An 8,567-nucleotide genomic window follows, 5' to 3' on the forward strand; every position below is an offset into this window, starting at 1 on the left:
ATATATATATATATAAACTGGTTTTGCTTCTCTAGAGAACCCAGCCTAAGATATAGACCAAGACTCAAATATTTTTTTTTTTTTCCAAATCAAATTATGCTTTTGAGTTATGGTGCTGGCAAAGAATGCTGAAAATACCATGAGCTGCTAAAAGAACTAACTAATCTGTCCCGAAAGAAGTACAGCTGGGATGTTCCTTGGAAGCTATAATGGCATAATGGCCAGACTTTGTCTCACCTACTTTGGTCATGTTGTAAGAAGAGACCATTCCCTGGAGAAGGATATGATGTTTGGTGAAGTGGAAGGTCAATGAAAGAGGGGAAAACCCTCAACAAGATGGACTGACACAGTGGCTGCAATGATGGGGTCAGGTACAGCAGGGATCAGGGAACTGGCACTGGACTGGGCAGTGCTTCATTCTGTTGTGCCTAGGGTCACTATGAGTTGGAGACTACTTGACAGCTCCTAAAAACAACAACATATATATATATATATATATATATATATATATATATATATATATATAGAAAGAGAGAGAGAGAGAGAGAGAGTAAATAGCAGCAAAAATGGAGAAAAGTTTTCCTTTTCAGGTCTCTTTGCCCAAAACACAGGAACAGAACTTTCAACTTTTCTTGGAAGCTGATCACCAGGCTATGAAATCTTGCTCATCAATTCTTTCTTTCCCCTGTCTTTTATTTTTATATTAAGTTCAAAACATGAAGATGTTGATAGTTAACCAACAGAAAAATCTTCATTCCTTGACTCTACATGCTTGTTGAACTCTGATGAAGGCATGCAGGACTGCTTTGAATCTGCAGGTTGTGTTTCCATACAAAGTGCCCTGTAATGGCTCTGATGGTCCTGAGAGGTACTTCCCCAGAAGGAGAACAGATGTGGTACTCATATGCTTCCCTGATGTTCATTTCTTGAACTTGATTTCATTTACCCTTTTAATTCTTTTTGAAAGGAGAACAGTGTTCTTGTTTCAACATATTTTGGATTATTTTGCATAAATATGCATAATGAGGCATTAACTCAAAATATGGATAACAAAGTCAACTTTATTCATTAGTCAACCTACAGTAATTGTATTCAAGTTCAACATGGGTAGCATACTACATGTAAAATGCCTAAAATTTTAAAATTATTCACAACCTGTATCAAGAGATAAGAATATTGCTAATGAACACTGCTTAGTAAGCCTATAACAGAGCCTCTGGAGCTATTCTGCTTTCACAAAGTAACTCTACAAGAAACTGGCTGGGGTCTTATGTTCTTACCAGTGCTATCTAATGGAGGCATAGCTCTAACTTCACCTCTTCTGTGAAGGTATTCTACTAATCTCTGTAGCTTCAGAACCTAACATTATTTCCATAACACTACAAGATGATCTCTTCTTTTCCTTTTCCTTTTCATTTACAATTATTCAGTCCCCTTTCAAGCTTAATAGCCAGTTTTTCTGAAACTTTATCAGAAATATCTGGAGATTCTAGACTAAGTCAAACTCTGAGGATGGGATGTAAACCTCTGAATTGTTAACAAGTGTTTTGGATAATTATCCTTCATATAAAATTGTGCGATTCATTCCAAAACAAACATATACACATGCACAATACATAATAAGCACATTCTAGTGAATAATGGGAGCTCTGGTGGCATAGTGCCTAAGGCATTTGACTGCTAACTGGAAGGCTTGCAGTTCAAACCCACCAGCCACTCTTTGGAAGGAGGATTGGGCAATCTACTTCCGTAGTGATACTGCCTCAGAAGCCCAAGGAGAGGTCACTGTGAGTAGAACCAACTTGACAGAACTGAGTTTGGTGGTTTTTTTTGTTTGTTTGTTTGAGTGAATAATATACTAATCATAAAGTAGGATTTTCCTAACAGTCTTATATCAGTTACTAAAAGCAATTCATCCAGCAATGGAAAAAAACAGTAAATTTATCATGGATCTAGCTTCATTATTACTAAGTAAACAATGTATAATGGTAACACCTTTTTGAAAATCTACTTTGCATTTGCCACTCACTGGCATATGTGTCTTATGAGGAATCAGGAGGCATCATGTTCTCTGTAATCTCCTGCATTTCATCTAGAAATGTATCATATTTGAGCCACATGATTCCTTCAGTCTTCAAGAGGCCTACCATTTGGAGATGACTAAAAATACACAAAGAAGAAAATTCTATACAAATATTTTAAGGTTGTAGAAATTAATTAAATAAATTAAAAAGCACTAGAGATCACATTTCAACCAAACATGTACATTAAATACATTAAAGGGTGCAGATGTTTTTCTAGTCTTTTTATACATGAAGAAATTTTCCAGGGCCGGAATGATTTGTGCAAAAGCTGGTGGAAGAAGCCTAGATCAAATAAGTAATTTGCATATGGATAAATGCTGGGTTGGTTTTTTTTTTTTTGCTTGTTTGCCTATCAGTCATTAATGTATATGAAATTACCAGAAAGCTAATCAGCAACTTTTGGACAAATTCAAGTAATTAAATGAGTATAGTTCTAGCTAATTAAAAAATAATAATAATAAATCCCTTGTCAAGTAAATGAATTCACATGGCTTTCTTTCTTAACTTCCCAGAAGTGTTTCTAGTAAAGTAAAAGCTTTTGTTAAGAAAAACTCTTACTGATGAAATGTAGAATGTGCTAACAAATATTTTCTAAATTAGAAAATAGAAAACATGTACTACATTAAAAGAAGTACATTTTCCCAAGACTTGCAACCAGAGGAGAATCAGCAGTCTTTTCAACCAACATCTTTCAAAAAAATAAAAGTTGTTCTTTGTATTCGGACAGTATTCATCTCTCCCTTAGTTCCCTTTGAGTTGGCTTTCTAGTAATGGTGACCATGACTAGTGAGTACTAATTTATCCACAGTCTTCCACTTGTTTCTCTTCACTGTTGTAAGACTTTGTATATCATTGTCAAGACACAGAAATTATTTTGAGCCTTGTTATGAATTAAACTATGTAACCAAAAAAATATTTTCGTAAATCATATCCACCTTTATGTCTGTGATTATAATCCTATAATAAGAGTTGTCTTTGTTATGTTAATAAGAGAGGATTAGTGTAGGATATTGGAAGGAAGATGGGGCAATCTACTTCTGTAGTGATACTGTCTTGGAAACCCAAGCAGGGGTCGCTATGAGTTGGGTCCGACTCAATGATACATAACAACAACAACGGCGTAGGATATGTCTTAAGCCAATTTCTTCTGAGATTTAAAAAAGATTAAACAAGCAATGACATATTCACTGAAAATACATTTTTTCAACAACATAAACTGAGGCTATAGTGAACCTCACCAGAAGGAATACACAGGAATCAGATAGACTACATTCATGGAAAGAGGTGACAGAGAAGCTCAATAACTTCAGCCAAAACAAGGTCAGGAGCTGACTGTGAAAAAGATTATCAATAGCTCATATGCAAGTTCAAGTTGAAGCTGAAGAAAATTAAAGCAAGTCCATGAGAGCCTAAATATGACCTTGACTATATCCCAACTGAATATTCTGAAGAGTAGATTTGATGGGTTAAACACCAATGACCGAAAACCAGATGAATTGTGGGATGACATTAAAAACAGCACACATGAAGAAAGCAAAAGGTCATCAAAAAAGACAGGAAAGAGAAGGAAAAAAAAAAAAAAAAGACCAAAACGGATGTCAGAAGAGATTCTCAAACTAGTTCTTAGACAGACAGAGTAGCTAAAGCAAATGGAAGAAATGACAAGATAAAAGAGCTGAGCAGAAGATTTCAGAGAGCAGCTCAAGACGACAAAGTCAATTATTATAATGAAATGTGCAAAGACCTGGAGTTAGAAAACCAAGAGGAAAGAACACACTCAGCATTTCTCAAGCTGAAAGTACTAAAGAAAAAATTCAAGCCTTGAGTTGCAATATCTAAAGATTCTATAAGCAAAATATTGAATGATGAAGGAAGCATCAAAAGAAGATGAAAAGAACACATAGAGTGACTGTACAAAAAGAATTGGTCAAAACTCTACTATTTCAGGAGGTGGCATATGATCAAGAACCAATAGTATTGAAAGAAGTCGTCCAAGCTGCACTAAAGGAATAGGCAAAAAACAAGGCTCTGGGAACTGACAGAATACCCACTGAGAGTTTAACAAATAGATGCCATGTGGGAGAAACTTACACACCTATGCCAAGTAATTTGGAAGACAGCTACCTGGCCAACTGACTGGAAGAAATCCATATTTGTATCCATTCCAAAGAACAGTGATCAAACAGAATATGAAAATTATGGAACAATATCATTAATATCACACACAAGTAAAATTTTGCGAAGATAACTCAAAAATAATTGTATCAATATTTGACAGGGACCTCTGGTGGTATAGTGTCTAAGGCATTTGACTGCTAACCAGATGGTGGTGGTTCAAACCCACCAGCCACTCCTTGGAAGGAAGGTTGGGCAATCTACTTCTGTAGTGTTACTTCTTTGGAAACCCAAGGAGGTTGCTGTGAGTCAGATCTGATTCGAGGGTAGTGAGTTTGCTTTGGTTTATTGACAGGGAACATCCAGAAATGCAAGATGGATTCAGAAGAAACATGGAAGGGCTATCATTGCTGATGTCAGATGGATCCTGGCTGCAAGCAAAGAATATCAGAAAGATGTTTACTTGTGTTTTATTGACTATGCAAAGGCATTGGACTGTGTGGATCATAACAAATTATGGATAACACTGACAAGAATGGGAATTCCAGTATGCTTAATTGTGCTCATGAGGAACCTGTACGTAGACCAAGAGGCTATCATTTGAACACAACAAGGGGATACTGCATGGTTTAAAAGCAGGAAGGGTGTGTGTCAGGGTTGTATTCTTTCACCATAATTATTCAATTTGTATTTTGAACATATAATGTGAGAACCTGAACTATATGAAGGAGAACACAGCATGAGGATTGGAGAAAGACTCATTAACAACCTGAGGTATGCAGACAACACAACCTTGCTGGCTGAAAATGAAGATGACTTGAAGCACTTTTGATGAAGACTACAGTCTGCAGTATGGATTACACCTCAACATAAAGAAAATGAAAAGCCTCACAAGTGGACCAACAAGCAGCATCATGATAAATGGAAAAAAGATTGAAATTGTCAAATATTTCATATTACTTGGATCCATAATCAATACCAATGGAAGCAGCAGTCAAGAAATCAGATATCATATAACAACACTGCCTAATCTGCTGCAAAAGATCTCTTTAAAGTGTTGAAAAGCCAAGATGTTATTTTGAAGACTAAGGTGCACCTATCCCAAGCCATAGTATTTTTCAATCACCTCATATGCATGTGAAAGGTGGACAATGAGTCAAGAAGACCAAAGAAGAGTTGCTGCTTTTGAGTTGTGGTGTTAGCAATGAATTCTGAAATTCTATGGTACTGAAAGTACCATAGACTGCCAGAAGAATGAACAAATCTGTCCTGGAAGAAGTGCAGCTGAAATGCTCCTTGGAAGAAAGAATGGCCAGACTTCATCTCACCCACTTTGGTCATGTCAGAAGCGACTAATCCCTGGAGATGGACATCATGTTTGGTAAAGTGGAGGGTCAGTAAAAAGGGAAAGACCCACAATGAGATGGATTGTCATAGTGGCTGCAAAGATGGGCTCAAATACAGAAAGGATTGTGAGGCTAATGCAAGACCAGGCAGTTTTTCGTTCTCTTGTACACAGGGTCACTATGAGTTGGAGCCAACTTTATGGCACCTAACAACAACAAACAAGTAATCAAACAAACACAGATGTGAGACATCAGGGTTAAGATAGATGTCAAGCCACATGGAGATCTATCTCCAAGGAAACCAGACACAGAAGCTGAAGAGTCAAGGACTTTCCTCCAGAACTAACAGAGAAAGAAGTCTTCCATTAGAGGTGATACCCTGAATTGGACTTCTAGCCTCCTAGATGTGAGAAATTAAATGTATGTTTGTTAAAGCTGTCTACTTGTGGTATTTTTGTTGTAACAACACTAGATAAGTAAGAGAATTTGTTATCAGCAATGGGGCTGCCTAGGTCTCAAAGGGTGGGGCTATGGCCACTGGGATCTCAAAGGATATAGTCACAGCCTCTCAGGTTTCAAAAAGTCAGATCTTCACCAACTGAGTTCCAGAGTGTGGAACTGCTGTTCAGTTTGGCCAAGACGATAGGGCAACTGCCGAAAGTGGAGGGAGTGGGGCTGCCCTGCCCCAGGGAAAGAAGAATGGGCCCTAGTAGGGCTGAGGAGTTGAGGGTGCCATTGAGTTGGATGAGCAGAATGTGACTGCCCATAACTGAGGAAGGAGAGTTACCAACATAGTGGCCTGGAAGGCAGAACTGAAGCCCAGGGCCAACAGGCCTCTACCCAGAATCCAGAGAGCACTGCAAACACACAGAGTCTGGAAAGCAGGTCTGAGAGAACAGAGGATTATTTTTAAGGCTTAAAAGCTAACGTAATTCTTCTGCTGGGTTTTGGACTTTCTTGGTGCTCATTATCCCTTTTTTATGCCATTTGTAACAGAAACATCTACCTTGGTCCTGTTCCACCATTCTACTTTGGAAACAGATATCTTTTACAGGCTCACAGATGAAGAGGAATTTTGCCTAGGATGAAACAGGCCTGAAGTCTCAACCATTTGATTGAAATACTTCAGAAGATGAGATTTTTGGACTTAGAGTTGATTTTAAGACTTTTGGGATGATGTGTTGGGGTGAATGTGTTTTGCATGTGGCAAGGACATGACTTTAGGGAGCAAAGGATAGAATACTATGGTTTGAATTGCTTAGCCCAAAAATATGAACTGTAAATCATAACCTCTGTGCTGTGGTTATAATCTCATTTGGGAATGGGCTGTTTTTGCAATGTAAATGAGACTGGATTAGTATAGGGGGTACCTTGAATCAATCTTTTTTGTAATACAAAAGAGATTAAACAAGCAAGCAATCAAGCAGAGATGGGGTAAAATAAATACCAAGACACATGGAGATCTCCAATGAATAGGGAATCAGAAGCTAAACAGACAAGAATCTTCCTCCAAAGCTGACAGAGACAAAGCCTTCCCCTAGAGGTGGCACTCTGAATTTGGACTTCTAGCCTCTTAGGTAGGAGCTCTGGTAGCATAGTGCCTAAGGCACTTGACTGCTCACCAGAAGGCTGGCGGTTCAAACCCACCAGCCACTCCTCAGAAGGAAGGTTGGGCAATCCTACTTCCGTAGTGATACTGCCTCGGAAACCCAAGGAGGGGTCGCTATGAGTCAAGGCTGACTCGACGGCAAACAACAACAACAACAACAGCCTCTTAGGTATGAGAAAATAAATTTCTGTTTGTTAAAGCCATCCACTTGTATTTCTGTTATAGCAGCACTAGATAACTAAGACAAGCTTAAAGCAATGAATGGTACAGTTACTACTGCTGCTGCTACTACTACTACTATTATTACTATTGACTACTACCTACTCCTTCTTCAACATCATCATCATCATCATCATCATCATCATCATCAATGAATATTGAAAGACGATGTACAAACTGTACTGAATATATTTTTGAAAACAATACCATTGTGGTTATTTATTAATTGCATTAATAACAATAGCTAACATTTACTGAGTGCCAGGTAACTTTCTAAGATTTTGAAATGTATTACACTCATTTAATCCTCTATAATTCTATGCCTTAAGAGATACTATTATCTCCATTTTAAGATGAGAAGCATACTGAAGTTAAATATTTTACCCAAGATCATATAGTTGGTAAGTATTGGAGCCAGGATTCAAAACCAGGCATGGTAGCTTCAATGCTCATACTCTCTACCATTGTGTTATGGCATCATAAAGCAAAACAAACTTGTGTAGATATGGAACTCAAGATTACGTTGTTGGAGCTCTAACTAATTGAACTTACCAATCACAATTAAATCTTGCATAACAATTTGGAAGCATACTCAAAGGTCTTCAAAAAATAAAAGTAGAATAGTTATTATCCAACATAAAATATGCCCTGGAAAGTAAATATGTATAATTTGTAAGACAAATATAACAAAAATATAGTCATGTGCCACATAATATCCATTTGGGCAACATCCAACTGCATATACATAAGATTATAACAGAATCTGTGGTCCCACAGGATTATAACAGAGTTCAGAAATCCCAACGGGAGAACAGGATGCAGTAAATGCAATAGCTTTCTGCATGCAGCACGTATATCTCCTCCCTTTTATACCAAGCAACTGAGCTCTCAGGCATGTAATGATGTTTTTGTTGTTGTCAGGTGCCGTCGAGTCATTTCCGGCTCATAGCGACCCCATGCACAGCTGAACGAAACAGCACCTGATCCTGTGCCAGCTCCATGATCCTTGCTAACCTGAGCCCACCGTCCAAGCCGCCCTGTCAATCCATCCATTGAAGGCCTTCCCCTCTTTTGCCAACCCTTCACCTTACCAAGCATCCTTCTCCAGGGAATGGTCCCTTCTGACAAGATACTTTGGTCATGTAATGATACAGTACATATATAACTTATAATATATATATATATATATATATA

Source organism: Orycteropus afer, unplaced genomic scaffold (assembly GCF_000298275.1).
Source record: "Orycteropus afer afer isolate SDZICR_OR568_19922 unplaced genomic scaffold, OryAfe1.0 scaffold00171, whole genome shotgun sequence".
Taxonomy (NCBI): domain Eukaryota; kingdom Metazoa; phylum Chordata; class Mammalia; order Tubulidentata; family Orycteropodidae; genus Orycteropus; species Orycteropus afer.